We start from the raw sequence: 20817 nt of genomic DNA, 5'->3' as shown, positions 1-20817 counted from the left end.
CCAGTGTCTCCCTGTCTGTCTCCTTCCAGACTGCAGCTCTGAGGCAGGGACCATATCTTCCTAAGGCCAGTTCCGGATAAACGACAGAATGAGTCAGGGATGGAAGGGTAGGATGTGGGGTTCCACGTCCATTCCACCTGAGTCCCCATCAATCTGTCAGGCTGTGCCTCAGTGTCCCCAGGTGAAAAGCAAGACCTACCTCCATTGTCAGGACAGGGATTCAAGAACCAGGCTGATTCTCCCCTTCCAGTTCCTACAGGTGAGGCCCAGACCACAGCAGGCAGCAAACCAAGCCCCTGCCACCTCCCTGAGAGTCCTGACTCACTGGGACATTCCTCAGGCGCCCCAACTGTCCAGAAAGGCTACTCAGTGTTTGCAAAGGAAACTTCTTCCCAGTGGGCATGCCCAAGGCACAGAGGGCAAACCTCATCTGCTGAGTCCCAAGAAGAAGTGACAAACACTACCTGTGCCCCTGCTCTGTGCACTAAGGTGCCAGGAAGAAAGAGGCTCAGCAGACTCCATCCCAAGCAAGGTCTAAGATAGGGAAGCAGGGTTGCTCAGACTCAGTAGAAGCATCTCTACAATAGCAGGTCCCCCAGCACAGGTCAGCTATCCTTGCCTCCTTGGGCAGCCTCAGAAAGGGGACCTTCATGGAGGCTACACCCGTGTGACCCAGTCACTGGCCCTGCCCAGAGCCTTGGAACACATGCCCACTCCCCCACCCCCAGCCTCTACACGGGAGTATCACCAATGGCCCACCTCCTGTCCCTTCCAACAGTGTTCACTGCCAGGGGCTAAAGGACATCTCTCCAAACCCCTCCTCCACGACTTAGCCCCAGTTCTTTCCTCCTCACCAAGCTCTCTCCCTGCTCTCCTGTACTCAAAAGGCACCCCCAGGTTGGGCAGGGGAAGAAGTGCCAGGAGAAGTGTGGCTCACCAGACCCACCCTGTGCTGACAGCCCAGTCCCCTTCAGGAAGAGGCTGCCACACAACCCCCAAACCCATGACTCCTTCCCAAAAAAGGCAATAAGTGCCTCAACCCAGGACCAGCTGGGTCTTGGTTCACTCCTGCCGGGAACTAAGGGCAAGGGCCGGCCAACACCATAGCAGACTCACCAAGAACCCACAACCCCAAGCCGTGCTCCCTCTCCCAGGACCAACAGCGCTGCGTCTCTGCCCACCTGGACCCTGGCCAGGCCCCGGCCTCACTAGACGTGGCTCTTCCGACCCGCTGGATGCACCGGGCAGGACAGGGGCCGGGGTCTCAGACCCCGAGCCGGTCATCCCGGGAACCCCAGCCCACACCGGCATCAAGAGCCCAGCCAGGGATCCTGCCCCCAGGTCAGGGCACTGTCCCCGCATGACCAGGAGCAGCGAGCGTCCGAGGGGAGAGGACGCGCCGCGGAACCCAGCCCAGGACAGCTGCGGGAAGGGGAGCGTGTGCGCAGAGGGCATCCGGGGACCGGGGATGACACGGGGACCTGGGGAGCCGGCGGAAACTCTGGGTAAGAGCGCGCAGCGGGCTCGGGGTGCTGGCAGGGGGCTCGCGCGCCGCGGCTCCAGCGAGAGGGTGGGGCCCTGCATCCCGGGACCTGGACCCCGCAGAGAGGCCCAACCAAGCGGCCGCCGGACGCGGGGTAGACGACCCGGAGGGCAGAGCCCCAGCTGCCCCGAGGGAGGGGGCGGGCGGGGGCGCGTGAGAGTGGGCGTCCAAGGTGACAGCTCTCGCCCCCGGCCCCACGCGACCCACTCACCTGGGCTCGGCGCGCCCGACCCCGCAGCAGGCCGACCCCGCAGCAGGCCACCCCCGCCCTCGCCGTCCAATCCCGCCGCCGGCCGCCGCGATCCTCCGGCGCCTCCTTTTGTTTGTCCCTCACTGCACCACTCAGTCTCCTCCGCCCCGGAAATGACGTCACCGCCAGGCGCGAACGCCGAGCTCAGGGTATCGCCATGTTTATGAAGGAGCTGGGCCTCACACTACTCTCGATACCGCGCATGCGCCAAGTTGCTTGCGGGTGTAAGTAGCGGTTCGGGCTCCGCCTACTTAAAGGGACAGGAACTGTTGCAACCTCTGGGATGAGCTGAGAGACTAACGGTGAAGTACTGAAACGGAGGTGAGTAGCCTGTTCTCAGCTAGAGTGACTCGAGGTCGGCGGCGAGTTGGGGAATACTTATTAAGGAATCCCAGCTTGATAGTGCCAGAGCGCTTGATGCGTTGTTCCCGGGGTATGCGGAGTGGCTGCCACCAAAGATTGAGGTGCGAGTGGGAACGATTTTTGCGCACTGTCCGCAGATGCTCGCTCCGCCACTGGAACCAGTCAGAACAGTTACCTCTGCACATTCATCCCCGATCCACCACGTCCTGGCGGGGAACCTGAGTCCCGAGGTAATAGCGAATTCTGGGTAGAGCTGGAGCTCGAGCCTGGTCCTCGGATGCTCCTAGGTCCTCACATGTTCAGGTTGCCAATAAGGCAAAAGAGTTAAAAAATAACCCATACGCTAGAAAACTGTGCAACCATTAAACGAAAAATAGTTTAATATGCACTACTTTGGAACAACTTCCAGATACAGTAGGTTAAAAAGGAAGGAGCAGTAAGAATATCGTTGAGTGCTTCCTACCCTTTATGGTTTGTAGGTTTGTTGGTATCTGCGGGTGTGCGCAGCACCTGTCTGATAAGATGCAGAAGTAGTAGACAACATGTTACCTCGCGCAGGAGAACTGGGGCCCTGATTGCATCCCACCTTGTGTGCATGTGGTTGTGAGATGTCCAAGTTGTTAACTGGTTGCCTCACACAGAACAGGGTCCTGGGTACCTCTGCAAGGGGAAAGCACTTACTACCTTTTGCACAAATTGATCATCCAAAATGAAGTGCTGAAGTCCTCTGTGGAGCCAAGGCCTTGTTTCAGCTCTCCTGCTGGGAGGTCTTGTTTTCCCCTTTTAATACAGGAGGAAAGGGCCCCAGGGAGGGAAGGGAATTTAGCAATCTCAGCCAGGAAGCAGAGAGGCTGGGTTGGAGCACAGGAAGATTTTTCTGTAGTGCCAGTCTGTGATCCCTCTGGTCCTGCTCCCTACTGGGAAGCTGCTTTGCTGTCAGTCATGTGACACCCTGTGGGGCTGGCTCAGGAAGGACATCCAGTAGCTTCTTATTGCCACAAAAATGGAGCACACAGACAACCTGGGATAGAGAGGACAGAAGCAAAAGTTGATGGCCAGAGCCTAGGATGAAGTCCGAGGCTCACTGCCCCTTTCCAATCTTGAGACTGTGCACCTGACACCTCCTCTCTGGGCCTCCATGCCCCCACCTATACAACAAAAAAACAGAACTACTATAGCAGACCCTGAATGACACCCCCCAAATCATTCCTTGTCCTTTCACCATATCAGTCCCATTTAACAGAAGGATACTTGAAGCACAGAGAGGTTGAAAACTTGCCCAAAGAAGGTTCCCACAAGACCTCACTCCCTCTTCCCCAGGAGAGGATGTTGGACTCCTTGGTAGCTCCCTCAGCTTCCTGGGATCATCAGCAGGAATGCCTGGGATTACTGTAAAGAGACTTTGAAACTGTTTTTGTTAAAATCAGTGACTTGAATTTGGTACTGTAGACGCAAGATAGGTAACTAAAGGCAAGAGAAAAGCTTGGCATTTCTGCCCTCACTTTGCATCTCTCTCCTTTGCTGCCTAATCTTTGGGTCAGATTCCTGCTCAACTCTGCACATAGACAAGTTGCTCATCTAACTCTGTTATTCCTTCCCCTTTGAGACTTGAAGGCACCCAGATAAGAATAATTAAGTAAGAATTTTTCAAGATTTGCAAGAACATTAGAATCAACAGATTGCCTGGTGCCAGCTTTTGCAACATCCTTTTCCAGACCCCCAGAGCCATGCCTAGGAAGTTCCAGTCATTTCTATAAACTTGGGAGATCTGCATCGTTCTCTCCCACAGTCAACTTGGATTCTAGGAACAAGAGTTGAAACTACCCCAAGCAGCAGCCACTTTCTTATGGCAGATCATGATCAATCAATGTATAGTCTGACCAAGACTGGGTGACTACACATGCTTCTCCCCCGCCCTTCTGATCTTCTGGCTTTTCCCTTATTTAACCCAAAAGCCCTTGTTTGCTCCCCAAAACTGGACTGAGAATCAGTCCTCCTGGTACTTCCCAATTCCCTTCCTGTGTCACTGTTACTTTTGCTGATTGACTTTTGGGGTGAGTGGCCACACTTGGTCTATTGGGACTTCCCACCTGACCTAGGACTGGTAACACTCCTGAGAGCTAGGTGAGCTGCCAGAGGCTGAGAGTCTGTGGAGAACAGGACATGCACACAGTTTCTGTCCTGTGAGTTTAGCAAGGGCAACAACCTAACTACTGGCCTGTGTTCAGGGCCCTAGAGGCAGAGGGGAAGGCCAACCAGGCTGGAGTCAGACAGGGCTCCTCCTAGGAGGTAACATTTAATCTATAGCAGAGAAGTAGGTGAAATGTCTGGAAGGGGTAATGATGAAGCTGGAAGCTGATGCTGGCTTATTCCCTGCCCCTTCTGGGTCTTCTGCCGGCGTTGTCCTTTCCCCCTGGACAGTGACTGCAGTAGGTGCTTCTGTAGCTGTGCACCCTCAACTCCAAAGGGTCTGGCTCCTGATTTTCTAATGCATGTGGTAGTGATGAATAATCACAGCAGAGTTCAAGCAGTGAAGAAGTTCTGAGCATTGACTTGTCATGCTCTACCTGTGAGCCACACCCCCATCCCTTTTTTCATTCTTCTGAATTTCCATGCACTACTTTTGCTCACTTTTTCTCTATTGAGTTTTTGGTCTTTTATTATTGATTTGTAGGAATCTTTTATATGTTAAAGCTCACACTCTATTAAAATGGCCCAGTTACTTGTCTGTTTCCCTCATTAGATTGTGCAGTGCTTGAGGAAAGGATCCTATTAACCCTCTTTTCATGGTTGTTAGCATAGGGAGTAGCACAGTGGCAGGCTCTGCACCAGTTGTTGAGAATAAAAAGCTTAATACAGGGCAGGGGATGTGGCTCAAGCGGTAGCGCGCTCGCCTGGCATGCGTGCGGCCCGGGTTCGATCCTCAGCACCACATACAAACAAAGATGTTGTGTCCGCCGAAAACTAAAAAATAAATATTAAAAAAATTCTCTCTCTCTCTCTCTCTCTTTAAAACAAACAAACAAAAAGTTTGATACAATTCAGTTGTTGTAACGGAGGTCTCTGTTGCGGGTAGGAGATAAACATTCATTCTGTCTTTCAAAGATTTATTGAGCCAACTACTGGGGAGGCTGAGACAGGAGAATTGTAAATTTAAGGCCAACCTGGACCACTTAGCATGACCCTGTCCCAAAATTTAAAAAAAATAATAATAAGGGCTGGGCATGTAGCTCAGTATAGAGGACCCTTGGTTCAATCCCCAGTTTAAAAAAAAAAAAAAGTGTTTTGAGCAGCCATGCTGTGCTAGGTGCACAAAGCCCACTGGAAGAATGAATGTGTAAGGATGACAAAAATGGCAAGAGTGTTCATAGATACCTGGACATGAACTTGCTTGGTCATATGGTTGCCATTCATTGAAAAGCCTATCTTTTCCCCACTAACTTGTCTGGGAATCCTTGTCTAATAGCAGTTGACCAAAAATGTGAAATTTATTTCTGGATTGTCAATTCTCTGCCATTAATCTGTATATCTGTCCTTTAAAAAGTCCCATAACGGCCTGGGGATATAGCTCAGTTGGTAGAGTGCTTGCCTGGCATGCCAAAGTCCTGGGTTCAATCCCCAGCACCACAAAATAATAAATAAATAAATAAAGTTAACAACTACAAAAATATTTTTTAAAAAGTCCCATCAGCCTGGCATGGTGTCACATGCCTGTAATTCCAGCGGCTAGAGTGGCTGAGACAAGAGGATGGCGAGTTCAAAGTCAGCCTCAGCAATGACGAGGCGCTGAGCAACTCAGTGAGACCCTGTCTCTAATAAAATATAAAAATGGGCTGGGGATGTGGCTCAGTGGTTGAGTGCCCCTGAGTTCAATCCCTGGTAACCCCCCAAAAAAGTTCCATCATTTTGTGGTTCTATAGCTTTGAAATTTGAAATTGTACTGTGTGACTCCTACAACTTTTTCTTCTTTCTCAGGAATTGATTTTTTTTTCTTTTTTCTTTTTTTGGAGTGTGTATTGAACCCAGGGGTGCTTAAAAACTGAGCCACATCGCCAGCCCTTTTTATTTATTTATTTTTAAATTGGCCAACAGCTTTATTTTGTTTATTTAGTGTGGGGAGCCACTCTGAATGATTCAGGCCTTCCATCCTGAAGGGAGAGGCTTTGACCGATCACTGAATTTCATAGTGACCTGGACGGTGTCCTGGTTCAGGAAGTTAAGGGCATGCCTTCAACGTAGGCATGTTGCCCCTTGGGTTGAATTACACTCACCTGTCCCTTGTAATTCTGCCCCTTCTGACCCTTTTTTGGATGAAACTTCCTAAGAATAAAGGTTCCCCCAATAAGAGCCCACTTCCAAACGTGCTTGCTCTCTCTCACCAGCCTCTCGTGACTTTCTCTTGCTCCCCCATTTGGGGAGCCTGAGTCTGAGAGCGGAGAAGCCATCCTGAAGCTTTTTTAAAGGTAAAGTGTGTCTGTGTTTAATTTGGTGTCCCTGGAAATTCACATGTGACCTTAAGTTCAGCTGCCTGCGCAGATCGTCGGCAGCAGGTGGTGCCTGAACAGGGACTGCTCAAGGTGAATTTCCAGGTTGACTGACAGAGCATGTTATAGAAATTTAGTGAACCGTGTTTTTTTTTTTTTTTTGCAGGGGAGATGGTGGTCACAGAGGAAGCAGGTAGTTTCAGAGCCAGGGACATTAAACAATTATCATGGGCAGTTCCATGTCTTCAGATAAAGAAATGTATTTAATAATTCTGGAGACAATAATCAACTGGAGAGGAAAACAAGTTAGGAGGTCCCAGCTGACTCCGTTCCTGAAAACGGTTAGTGACATATACCCATGGTTTTGTCAGCAAGATTTGCCAGATTTGCATACTTGGGAGAGGCTAAGTAGAAAATTATATAAATTCTGCCCCTCTGCCAAGCTGTCTAAAAGTACAATAGAGAATTTCAGAAGCTCTGGACCTCTTTAGAAATGTGTCTTTTTGAAGATCTAGAACAGGACCAATGGTCCTCCGAGGACCTGCTGAAAGGGCTTCAGAGAGCCATTAGGAGTTTGGAGCAAGAGAAACGGCCCAAGGCAACTTCCAAGAGGCTTTCTCTTTCTGTGGTGGAACTGAAGGCAGAGTCAATTTTCGTTCAGTCTGCAGCTCAAAAACTGCGGACAGGCAGCTTCAGGGCAAGACCTAAGACCAAAAGTTCAGTCTCTGCTGAGCCTGACATACCCAGCAGCTTAGAGGAGCATCAAGAGGCGTGTTCCAGAGAGGAAACCAGCCCCCATTGGATTTCTGTGAGGCAGATTAAAAATGGAGAGGAACAAAATGGACAGGAAGATGCAGGCAAAAAAGATTCACAACCTGAGGGGACTCAATCAGAAGATGAGGAGGAGGGTTTTACTAAATTACCTCTGGCTGGCTGGGCACCCGCCATTCGAATTGGGCTGCTCTCCTCCAGGAGAACAGGGTTCAATAATTACTCTGAACTGGCGGTCGCCATGCTTACACCCCTACAACGTGACCTTAGAAGAGCGCAGGAAGCGGGGGAAGACACTACAGGTTTTCAGCTTTTTCCAGTCTTTGAACAGATTAACTGAAAAACCAGCATGTTTGCATGCATGCTGCAGTTCCTTTTAATACTCTAAAGGAGCTCCAAAGCGCTTGCTGTACCTATGGTCCAAACTCCACCTTTATGCAAAGCCTGCTTGGTTCCTTATGCCATGAGCCTTTACCCCCAAATGACTGGATTTTGATGGCAAAAGCTTGCCTTTCCAGGGGGTGATCTTCTCCTTTGGTGATCTCACTGGACTAATTATTGCACAAACTGGCTGAGAGGAACAGGAGGCAAGGCTTTGATGCCCCCTTTGGAGATGTTAATGGGAACTGGGGAATTTGCAGACCTAGAAAGACAATTGGATTATGATCTAGTCATTTATGATCAGATTACTGCATGTGCCAAAAGGGAGTGGCTTGAAATATCTTACTGGGTTCAGTCTAAATTGGATTTAAGTCAGATTAAACAGGATCAAAAGAACAATTCTCCAATTTTGTAGCACGCCTGTACCAGGCAGCGAGCAGATTGATGGGAGACTCAAACGCCTCTGAGTTCATAGTCAAACAGCTAGCATTTGAAAATGCCAATAAAGTTTGTCAGGATATCCTCTTACCCCATCCGGGAAAAGGGGACAGTTTCTGAATTCTTTCGCCTTTGTGAAGATGTTGGTCCCACACAATTTCAAGGTTTTACAGTCTCGCGGCTTTAAAATAGGTATTCCATCCCCCATCCCAGACACTGGGCAGTTGAGTAAGGCATTTAGCTGTTAACTAAGATCTTATGGTTTTAAATCCCATCAGTCTAGAAATGAAGGGCTTAGCTTAATTAAAGTGATTGGTTTGCATTCAATTGATGTAAGATAAAGTCTTGCAGTCCTTAGTGCAGGAATTAAGTATTGGGTACTTGCTTAGGACTTTGAAGGTCCTTGGTCTAAATTAACCTAAATTCCTAGTTCAGTAGTGAGAAGAGGGGTATTAATGGAAGGGAGAGGGTAGAAGTAATGATAAGGATTGGTAGAAAAGGTATAAGTTTTATGTTTTCGAATTGTCATTTTATTTTGGTGTTGTTAAATGATGGAAATAGGGTTAGAGATGTTGAATAGATAAGTTGTGTATAGAAATATAAATTTAGGAGTGCTAGTATTGCTATTAGTGTAGAGAAAATAATGTTGTTATTTGAAATAAGTTCTTTGAGGATAATTCATTTCCATGTAAATCCTGTTAGAGGGGGTAATCCTCCTAGTGATATTAGTACAATTAAAATTGTAGGTGTTAAAAAGGGAAATTTATTTCATAAATTAGATAGGGAAAGGGTAGTAGTTTTTTATGGTAAAGGAGAAGTATAAATATGTTAATAGTAAGTATAATGTAGATGATTAGGTTAAATATTGTTAAGGTTGGATTATATGTATCAATTGCTATTATTCATCCTATATGGGCGATTGATGAATATGCTAGGATCTTTCGCAGTTGGGTTTGGTTAAGTCCTCCTCAGCCTCCTAATATGATTGATAGGGTCCCTATAAATAATATGAGGGTGGAGTTTATAGAGGATGCGATTTGGTACACGATAGAGATTGGGGCAATTTTTTGTCATGTTAACATGATGAGGCCTGATTTAAGTGGAATTCCTTGGGTAACTTCTGGGACTCATAAGTGAAATGGAGCAAGTCCTATTTTTATTGAGAGTGCGATTGTAAATATGAATGATGAGATTTGATTATATGGGTTAGATCGGGTTCATTGACCTGAGTCTATGAAGTTAATTATTGTGCCTATTATTAAGATTATTGACTCGGTGGCTTCAATGAGGAAATATTTGCATGCAGCTTCTGTGGATCGAGGATTTGCTTTATCAATTAGAATAGAGGTAATAGCTAGTATAATTATTTCTAGACCTACTCAATTTAGAAGTCAATATGCACTAAAAAGTGTGATTATAGTTCCAGAAAAGAGAGTGAAGTAGATTGCGGAGGAAGTTAGGGGATTAATTAGTACGGGAAGGATATAAACCAACATTTTCGGGGTATGGGCTCGATAGCTTATTTAGCTGACCTTACTATTTAGAACATGGTTTAAAAGGTAGCACGAAGAATTTTGAATTCTTAGGATTAGGTTCAATCCCTATAGTTCTAGAAATAAGAGGGTTTAAACCTCTATAATTTATTCTATCAAAGTAACTGTTTTATCAGACATATTTCTTAGATTTGGGGTGGTACACAAGCAGTTATAATTGGAAGAGAGATATGCCATATGCATAAGGCTAGAGTTAGAGGTAGAAAATTTTTTCATAAAAGATGCATAAGTTGGTTGTAACGGAACCGAGGGTAGGATGCTCGGATTCATAGAAAAGTGGAAGTTAAGATAAGTGTTTTTAGGGTGAAGTTTAATGTAAAAGTTTCAGGAAAAATGGGGTTTAGTAGTGCTCCTATAAAGAGGGTTACTGTTAATGCGTTTATTATGATAATGTTGGTGTATTCAGCTATAAAGAATAAGGCGAAGGGACCGGCTGCATATTCAACATTAAATCCTGATACAAGTTCTGATTCTCCTTCTGTTAGATCAAATGGAGCTTGATTAGTTTCTGCTAATGTTGAAATGAATCATATTATTGCTAGAGGTCATGTTGGAAATAGAAGTCATGTAAATTGTTGGGTGGTGATAAGTGTAGATAAAGTGAAGGACCCATTTATTAGAAGTACTGAGAGAAGAATGATTGCTAGCGTTACTTCGTATGAAATAGTTTGTGCTACGGCTCGTAGAGCTCCAATTAAAGCATATTTAGAGTTGGAAGCTCATCCATATCATAAAATTGCATATACAGCTAAACTTGAGGTGGCTAGGATAAATAGGACTCCTATATTTATATTAATAAGAGGTATGGGTATGGGTAGGGGGATCCATATGGTAAATGCTAGTGTTAGGGCAAGGGTCGGAGCAATAATAAATAATATAATTGATGATGTTAAGGGTTTTATGGGTTCTTTAATAAATAGCTTTATTGCATCAGCAAATGGTTGAAGTAGGCCGTAAGGTCCAACAACATTAGGGCCTTTGCGGAGTTGTATATACCCTAGTATTTTTTGTTCAATTAGGGTAAGAAAAGCTATAGCTACTAAGATTGGAACAATTAAAAGCAGAAGATTGATTATAAACATTAATGTTAAGAAGAGGAGTTGAACCTCTGAAATAAAGTTTTAAGTCTTACGCAATTACCAGGCTCTGCCATCTTAACAAGCCCTGTTCTACAGCGGGTTGTTTAAAATATTTTACTGGATTAAGATTGTTTCATCCATTAATTTAAGGCATAGATGTTTAATTGGCCTTATTTCTCTTGTCCTTTCGTACTGGGAGAAATATAATAATAGATAGAAACCGACCTGGATTTCTCCGGTCTGAACTCAGATCACGTAGGACTTTAATCGTTGAACAAACGAACCATTACTAGCGGTTACACCATTTGGATGTCCTGATCCAACATCGAGGTCGTAAACCCTAACTGTCGATATGGACTCTTGAGTAGGATTGCGCTGTTATCCCTAGGGTAACTTGTTCCATTGATCAATGACTTGGGTCAATTAATGAATTATGATTTGGACATGTTGTGTCTAGATTATTATCATTCGGAGGTTAATTTGTACTCCGAGGTCACCCCGACCAAAATTTCTAGTCTATGAACAATAATTTTAATTCCTAAGGTATTATTAAGGCTGTGAGACTATTAAATTAAAGTTCCATAGGGTCTTCTCGTCTTATTGGGAAATTCCCGCCTCTTCACGGGAAAGTCAATTTCACTGATTAAAAGTAAGAGACAGTTAAACCCTCGTCAAGCCATTCATGCTAGTCCTTATTTAAAGAACAAGTGATTATGCTACCTTTGCACGGTCAGGATACCGCGGCCGTTGAATGCATGTCACTGGGCAGGCAGTGCCTCTAATACTATTTATGCTAGAGGTGATGTTTTTGGTAAACAGGCAAGGTTAGTGTTTGCCGAGTTCCTTTTACTTTATTTAATCTTTCCCTTATGCATACCAGTGTTGAGTTAACAATGTTAGTAATAATGATTCTATAATTTTATTTAATATTATGGAGTTGTTAACTATCAGTGAATTATTTGATCTGATATAAGCTTATGCAGGGAGAATATTTTCTTGTTACTTATTTTAATATAATTTCTTCTATTGTAACATAGATTAGTCCAGTATTGATTTAGGAGATTATTAAAAGAGTTAGGTATTAAGTTTTGATGGTTAGGTTAAGCTTTAACGCTTTTTTAATTGATGGCTGCTTTTAGGCCAACTATGGAAATTAATAGATTTACTCTCTAATTAAGGTTTATTTCTTGACTGTAAAGAGCTGTCCCTCTTTAGAATAACATTGAAATTTACATTTAGCTTATTTGTGCTTTAGGTAAATTTAAAGTAGAACTGGCATTTGGCAGAACTGGGCATTTGGTGCGGGACTGGTAATCTCTGCACATTAGGGCAGAGGCCACCTCCTTTGCGCTGCAGAAACGGGCAGTGGCAAGACTCTGAGCTATCTATCCGCTGTTGCAAAGGCTTGTTGATCATCCAGCTCTGGAAACCCACCGCCTACCTGCTCCCGGAGGTCTGGTCCTTGTGCCTTCCCGAGAATTAGTAGAACAGGTGCAGGCTGTGGCCCAATCGCTAGGCCGCTCCTTGAGCCTTCGGGTACAAGAACTAGGAGGAGGTCGTGGCATGGCACGCATAGAATCAGGCTGCAACTGTCCAAACAACCTTCAGCACATGTGTTCGCCATGGTGTCACTATGGGACAGAAAGCTGCCTGGCGAGGGGGGATGGGAACAGATATGTCAGCAGCCCACCTCCAATTCTGACTTCACTTTCACCTTCTTCGGGCCAAAAACAAGGGGTGGGACCTGCCCCAGGCCCCACAAACAATGGGGGGGCTCTACAGTATGCACGGGAGGAGGAATCAGAGTTGCAGTCTTTGACATCATCAGAGCCAGCCATGGCGGATCGTCACTATTACAGCCAGCCCCACCCAGACAGTACTTTTATGACCAGCTGTGGTAATAAATTTAACACCTGAAATGGGACCACAGTGCGTTCCTGCCGGAATCCATGGGCCATTACCCCCAGGTACCAGAGGCCTAATTGTGGGACAAAATGATTTAAAAGAAGGAATTCAGGTAATGCCAGGGGTTATTGACTTGGATTTTATTTATTTATTTATTTATTTTAAGAGAGAGTGAGAGAGGAGAGAGAGAGAGAGAATTTTTAATATTTATTTTCTTTTAGTTCTTGGCGGACACAACATCTTTGTTGGTATGTGGTGCTGGGGATCGAACCCAGGCCGCATGCATGCCAGGCGAGCGCGCTACTGCTTGAGCCACATCCCCAGCCCCTGACTTGGATTTTAGAGACGAGATTAAAATCACTGTGAGATCAGAATATGCCATTCGGCTCTTTACAAAAAGACGTGCTGGGGGGCTGGGGCTGGGGCTCAATGGTAAAGGGCTCACCTAGCACGTGCGAGGCCCTGGGTTCAGCACCACATAAAAATAAATAAAATAAGGGTATTGTGACCAACTACCACTAAAAAATAAATATTAAAAAAAAAAAACACGTGCTAGCACAGTTAGTACTTCTGCCTTGCTGTTCTGTGAACAGCCCGCTTAAAACCTCAACTTCCAGGTCCCCATACCAAGTGTACTGGGCTCAATTAATTCATTAGGAGCACCCCTTAGTGGAATTTAAAATCAATCATAAAAAATTTCAAGGTATCATAGATACTGGGGCATATAAATCTGTTTTATTGGGCAGATTTTGGCCCAAAAGCTGGCCTTTACATATTGCATCTGCCAATTTAGAAGGCATAGGACAGATCTCTCAACCTGCTCAGAGTGCCCAGTATCTTTGCTGGGAAGACTGAGATGGAAATACTGGAATTTTTAAGCCTTATTTTTTGGACATGTTACCAGTAAATTTATGGGGCAGAGATATCCTCAGCAGTTTAGGATTATTATTAGTAACTCCAAATTCTATCACGTCATTTGAGGGACTTAATCAAGGATTTACTCCTAGAGAAATTTACAGGAAGAGTACCTACCCATGACCCCATCTCCCCAACTGAGATTAGTTAACGCACCCAGCCAAAATTTTTGGTAGGGACCCTGACCTTTTCCCCAACCCAAAGAACAGCAGAAGAAATTAACTGGCTCACACAACAGCCAATTTGGGTTAGTCAGTGGCCCCTAACAGGGGAAAAACTTAAAATATCCCACATGTTAGTTGAGGAACAACTTCAGATGGTCATTTAGATTCTACACTCAGCCCTTGGAACACACCCATCTTTGTAATTAAGAAAAAATCTGGTAACTGGAAATTATTACAAGACCTTAGAGCTGTTAATCATGTTATAGAGCCCATGGGAGCATTACAATCTGAGCTTCCTTTTCCTTCAGCCATTCCTTTAGATTATTATTTGATAGTAGTAGATCTAAAAGATTTTTTTTTCTATCCCTTTGCACCCAGATGACTGTAAAAAGCTTGCCTTTAGTGTCCCAGCAATTAGTTTTAAAGAACCCGTCAAAATAGAATTTGGAAAGTGTTGCCCCGTGATAGAATTTGGAAAGTGTTGCCTCAGGGAATGCTTAACAGTCCTACCCTCTATCAAAATTTTGTGGCAAAGGCTATACGCATGTGAGGGAAAAATTATTCATTTTATGGATGACATACTTTTAGCTCATGGTAATTTAGATGTACTCTTAAAATTTTTTGCCCAATTAGAGACTTCACTCAGCAGTGGGTTTGTGCATTGCACCTCAGAAGGTGCAAAAAACATCTCTTTTTTCAATATCTAGTTCATGTGATTAAAGGACATACAGTCCGTCCTCAAACATACAAATAAAGAGTCAAGGAGTTGCACACCCTTAATGATTTTCAAAAATTATTAGGAGATATTAATTGGCTGAGGCCATCTTTAAAGCTAACTACTTCAGATTTAAGTTCTTTATTCCAGATATTACAGGGAGAATCTTCTCCAACTTCTTCTGCCAGCTCACAGCAGAAGTGAGAATGGCTTTGAGGAAAGTTGAAATTGCTATTAAGAATGCTTAGCTTACTAGAATTAATCCACAAGAGCCGATATATTTATTGATATTTCCAACTGCTCATGCTCCTACAGGGTGATATGGCAAACATTGGGAGTTATTGAGTGGATTCATTTAGCCCACTCTCCTCAAAAGTCACTAACTCCTTTTCATGATTTTGTTGTTCAATTAGTGATAAAGGGCAGAACAAGAGTTTTACAGCTAGTTGGATCAGAACCTAATGTTATAATCATTCTGTTTTCTGCTCAACAAAATGATTGGCTTTTTCAAACTTCTAATTTTTGGCAAGTAGCTTTTGCTAATTTTCCTGGTCAGATAGAAAGTCATTATCCTCATGATAAAATTATTCAATTTGCATTGGTAACTCCATCCATATTTCCAAAGATTGTGCGAGCACAACCAATAGATGGTGCACTACCAGTATTCACTGATGGCTCAAGCTCAGGTAAAGCAGGTTTTTATAGTCATGCTCATACAGAGGTAATAAAAACCTCATATGCTTCTGCCCAATGAGCAGAACTACAGGCTCTCATTTGTGTTAAGTCATTTTGCAAATGAGCCCATCAGTATTTATTCTGACAGCTTATATGCAGTTGAAGTTACAAAAAATTGAAACTTCAATTATTGGGTATGTATCACAAGAGTTATTCAATTTGTTTCATGCCCTACAAATGTGAAAACACCCATGTTTTATAGGCCACATACAGGCCCACACTAATCTTCCAGGGCCTCTAACATCAGGTAATAATAAGATTGATAAATTGGTTGCTGTTTGTCAGCAAATGTCTTTGTATGACTGTGCACATGCTTCACATTCTTCACATCATCAAAATGCTTCTAGCTTACATAAACAATTTAATATTACTAGAGGACAAGCTCATCAAATTGTATGTCACTGTCCCCAGTGTGTTATACACACTCCACCTTTACCATCTGGGGTAAATCCCCATAGATTAAAATCAAATTAATTATGGCAAATGGATGTAATCAAATTCCTCAATTTGGTAGACAATGTTATGTACATGTAATTGTAGATACTTATTCTAGGTTTATCTTTGCCACAGCCCGTGCAAAAGAAAATACTCAGCATGTTATTTCTCATTGTTTAGCTGCCTTTACAGTATTAGGATGTCCTTTACAGATTAAAACTGATAATGCACCTGCTTACGAAGCTCTTCTTTCCAACAATTTTGCCAGGAGTTTCGGATTGACCATAAAACAGGTATTCCTTATAATCCTCAGGGTTAAGCCATTGTAGAAGGAGTTCATTTATCTATTAAGCTACAATTACAAAAATTAAAAGAGGGAAATAGGACTACGACTCCCCAAAATAACCTCAATCATGCTCTGCTTGTTTTAAGTTTTCTAAATTGTGACTCAGAAGATCACAGTGCAGCTGAACGACACATGTCTTCCCCAGAACAAATTGGTCAATGGAAAGGACCAGATCCAGTGATTATGTGGGGCAGAGGTCATGCTAGTATTTCCCCAGAAGGTGCTTTTTGTCCTATTTGGGTACCTGAATGCGCCATCAGACATGGAGGACCTAGAACCAAGATTCAAAAGGCTGAGGGTGGACCAGAGATGCCAGACGTAACTTCCCTCAAAAAGAAGAACTCTTGAAGGAAGAGAAGAAGAAAGATTCCAGAGAGACCGAATGAGGAAGCGGCCCTCATGGGAGGACCCGAGGAGACCCACACTGCGGGCTGCACCAGTGACTCTCGGCCAGGGAGAGCGAGGCCTGCAACCGCTTCAAAACAAGGATTCGGGGACTCGAAACAGTGACACGTCACCTGCTTTTTCAAAGAAAGAAGGAGGGATATGTGGGGAGCCTTCCATCCTGACGCAAGAGGCTTTGATGGGTCACTGCATTTCTTGGTGACCCGGTTCGGAAGTTAAGGGCGTGTCTTCAGATGTGGCTGTGTCGCCCCTTGGGTTGAATGACACTCACCTGTCCCTTGTAACCCACCTCTTCCGGCCCTTTTTTTGGACGGAACTTTCTAAGAATAAGGGTCCCCCCAATAAGAGCCCACTTCTGAACGTGCTCGCTCTCCCTCGCCAGCCTCTCTGGCTTTCTCTTGCTCCCCCATGTGGGGAGCCTGAGGCCGAGAGCAGAGGGAGAAGCCATCCTGAAGCTTGCTGAAAGGTAAAGTGTGTGTGTCTGTGTTTTATTTGGTTTCCCTGGAAATTCACGCGAGCGACCTTAAGTTCAGCTGCCTGTGCGGGTTGGGGGCTGCAATTTAGTTTTTTTTTTTAACATGGTGCTGGGGATTGAACCCAGTGCCTCACGCATGCTAGGCAAGTGCTCCACCACTGAGCCACAACCCCAGACCTCCTTTATTTTTTTGAGACAGGATCTTGCTAAGTCACTTAGGGCCTCACTAAGTTGCTGAGGCTGACTTTGAACTCAAGATCCTCGTGTCTCAGCCTCCCAAGCTGCTGGGATCACAGGTGTGCACCACCGTACCTGGCCTCAGGCATCAGGTTTTTTATTTGCCAGCTAACTTTTTTTAATCTCTTGAGTCCCAATTTTTTTACTTGTATATTTTTTCATATTTACTTATTTTTTGATCCTGGGGATTGAACCCAAAAGGGTTCTGCCACTGAGCTACTTCTGTTTACCCAGCCGTTTGTTTTTAAATTTGAGGCAAGATCTCACTAAATTGCCCAGGCTGACCTCTAATTTAAGGTCCCCCTGCCTCAGCCTCGTGGGTCCCTGGGATTCCAGGCTGTGCTGCTACATTTTGTTCATTGACAGGGTCACTTGTTCTGTAGAATTCGCATCAGTTTGGATTCATCCATTGTGCCTCCATGGTCATTATTTTTACTATTTTTTTATTTTTATTTTTTGGTACTGGGGATTGAACTCAGGGGCACTCAACCACTGAGCCACATCCCCAGCCCTATTTTATATTTTATTTAGAGACAGGGTCTCACTGAGTTGCTTAGCGCCTCACCATTGCTGAAACTGGCTTTGAACCCAGGAGCCGCTGGGATTACAGGCGTGGCCACGTGCCTGGCTTGTTCTGTTTTCAGTCTCTTGGCCAGGTCTGGTTTAGGCTCCCTTTCACAGCAGGAATGCCACTTTCACAGTAGGTATGTGTGTTTCCAGGGTCAGAATGAGAGGTTGTGCTGACACTCTCTGTGATGTTCGTAGTGATTGATCTCCTCACCTGGGTCACTTCTGATTTGAACTTTAAAAGATCACTCTGGTTACTGGTGTGCGTATATGCGTGTGTGCGGGAGGGTTGTCCAGAGGACCCTGTGGTATATATAATCCTGCAGCGGAGCGCTCTGGCACGTGTCTGGCACAGTGACATGCTGTTTTGTTAGACTGTGTGTAGGACCCAAGTGCTGAGCTTCTGGCCTGGCGTGCTCTTCCTCTCTCCTCTGCCCCTGAGGAGAAGTCAGCAGCGCCCCGTGGCCCTGGGAGGCATGTTCAGGAAGGCCGGAGCCTCGCTCACCCGGTGCTTGCACCACTCTGTAAGTGCCCTCTCCCACCACCTGCCCCTGCATGGCCCCGGCTCCTGGGATCTGGCGAGGTCCTGGCTTCAAGGTTGTGCGTGAGCCTGCTCCCTCAGGAAGCCTTCCCTGACTGCAGCCTGGCTGTCTGCCCTGCCTGGCTCCTGCTACCCTGCTCTAGGCCTCGTAGCTGTGCATCTGGGTGGTCAGCTTGGGTGCTGCTGCTGCCTCCCGATCACCCCCGGTGCCCAGCCCAGTACCTGATACACAGTAGGTGCTCCATAAATGTTGATTGAATGACTGTTATTTGTAAAGCATAAGAACAGGCATTCGTTTATCCCAGTACTGAGTGCCACACTTGAAGGCCACTCCCTTGAGCACGCCACGTTTCTGGAATCTCCATGATTTCCACCTCCTTCCTAAACCCACTGAACTCCCCTCAGCTCTGTTCCTCTCCCTGCCAGTCTGTGCCCTGCGCCCTACTCCTCCCCCACCAGCCCTGCCTAGTGCCCTCACTCCAAGGTCTGTCTCCCAACACCCCCCCTCCCCACTGCCCCTGACTCGCCTCACTTTACCCTCTTTATAGAACACATCCCCAGTTCAAAAGTAACTCCAGGTTGGGCACTGTGGCACACACCTGTAATTCCAACTACTCAGAAGGCCAAGGCAGGAGGATGGCATGTTCAAGGCCAAACTGCAACTTAGTGAGACTCTGTCAAAATAAGAAATAAAAAGAATGGGATGTGGCTCAGTGGCTGAGCACCCTGGGGTTCAATCAGCAGTACCACACACACAAAAAAAGTAATGCATGTATCACTGAACCCATGACACTGTGGGTTTTAAGATGTGCTGTTAATTTATGGACCAGTAGGAGGAGCAGCTAAACTGATATGTAGGTTATAAGACACACCTGAATTCAGAGAAGATGCCATTTGAAAATCTGTTCTTATCAGAATCAATCCATCAATAGTTATGCTCATGTACAAAACCTCTAGAAACAAACACAGAAACACGGAACCAGAATCACCTAGTTGCCACTGAGGGAGCAGCTTGGTGTTTGACAAGTTGCCTTCTAAACTCCTCACTCCTGCTCTCATGTTTTCACAGAAAACATGCATGCACATACAAACACATATTAGGGTATTTTTGTATTTACAGAACAGGTGTTACTGGAACTGTTTTATAGCCTATGTTAAAGACATCAATTAACCCCATATGTCACGTCCTCACGACTAAAACACTCAGGGTCACTCCAGGTGAACTGGGCTGCACAGAATAACCACACAAGAGACAGAGATACTTTTTTCTTTGGGTCCTATGACCTTAGGGGTCTGCAGAGAGAGAGTGAGCTGAACCCTTTTATTGAGGAGAAGCCATTCAAATGGTTTCAGGGGGTGGGTCTGGCTTCCTAATGTCTTCTAAAACGTGACTGTCTCACACATTTCTTCCACTTTATTTTTTCCTTTTCTTTTGGAGACCAGGTCTCTAACTCAGGCTCAAGTGATCTTCCTACCTTGGTCTCTCCTGTTGCTGGGGCTTCATGCTCACCACGACACCTGGCTCCCTATTTTTTAACCATAAAAACAAAAATTTTATATTAGGAAATTTAGAAAATAATAGTTCTAAGTAAGAAAAAAATTAAATCTAATAAGTGACCAAAGACAGTCACCAGCACCATCTTGGCTGCAGCCGGTGGTTCCTGGTGTGCGTCTCCCTCGTGGCCAATGATTCTGAGGTGCGCTGAGTGCTAGGCCTGGCCATGGTGTCAGGGACTCAGCCAAGGGACAGTGTAACCCACTGGGGAGGGGCCAGGCACTGCACAGCTGGTCCAGGGCCCCTGCTGCTGACAGGGTCTTGGCTTCTCTGACCTGCAGCCAGTCCCTGAGCCTCTGGGCCTCGCATCTTCATCTGGCAGGTGGGAATTATCAGGTGGTTCTAGAGGGATGGACGCTGTGGGGACTGAAGACATCTGGGCCCACAGCAGCTGTCACTATTGGCCCTGGCAGGCGGCTCCCAACCCACCAGCCACCTGGGACGGCGAGCCCCCAGGACAGGAGTTCCCTGCCACGCAGCCCCACTCTGCTGTACTGAGGGGAGGGTGAGGCCAGGAGGAGCGGCTTCCTATCAAGGCGGGCTGAGCAGGGTGGATATCAGCCTGGGACAGTCTGACACCTGTGGACAGCGGGGAGCTGGCCTGGAAGGATCCAGGGAGAACAGTGTGATCTGGATGAGGACCCTGAGGCCCTCCCAGGTCTGAGTGAGCTGGAACATGGCCTGGGGTCCAACTGGGCAGTCAGCTGTGACCCTGAACACATCACTCCCCCACCCCCTCTGTTGGCTCATCTGTGAAATGGGCCCAGGCGGGTCCTTCTGGGAATTAGCTGGAAGAGCTCGGCAAAACCCCTGTGAGTGCTGCTGTCCTCCCAGCCTCCTACCCTCCTCAGCCTCGGCCCCTCCTGGGTCAAAGTAACCCGGCTGCATGAGGCCTCTGCCTTGGGACCTGGGAGCCAGGGCTCCATGTGTGACCCAGGCAGCCTCTGCAGACGGGGGACC

The 20817-nt window shown here is 45.9% G+C and overlaps 1 long non-coding RNA gene across 1 annotated transcript; it reads left to right on the top strand.

Moving 5' to 3' along the window:
- The first annotated feature begins 1553 nt into the window (after positions 1-1553).
- LOC120889915 (uncharacterized) lies at positions 1554-16953 on the top strand. Its single transcript, XR_005734140.2, has 3 exons — positions 1554-2114; positions 6807-6981; positions 16164-16953. It is a non-coding gene; the product is annotated as an uncharacterized LOC120889915 (long non-coding RNA).
- Positions 16954-20817: the final 3864 nt, after the last annotated feature.

This window comes from Ictidomys tridecemlineatus, chromosome 4, assembly GCF_052094955.1.
Source record: "Ictidomys tridecemlineatus isolate mIctTri1 chromosome 4, mIctTri1.hap1, whole genome shotgun sequence".
Classification (NCBI taxonomy): domain Eukaryota; kingdom Metazoa; phylum Chordata; class Mammalia; order Rodentia; family Sciuridae; genus Ictidomys; species Ictidomys tridecemlineatus.
Note: the sequence above shows the minus strand (reverse complement) of the source record. Positions and strands in the feature narration are given on the sequence as shown.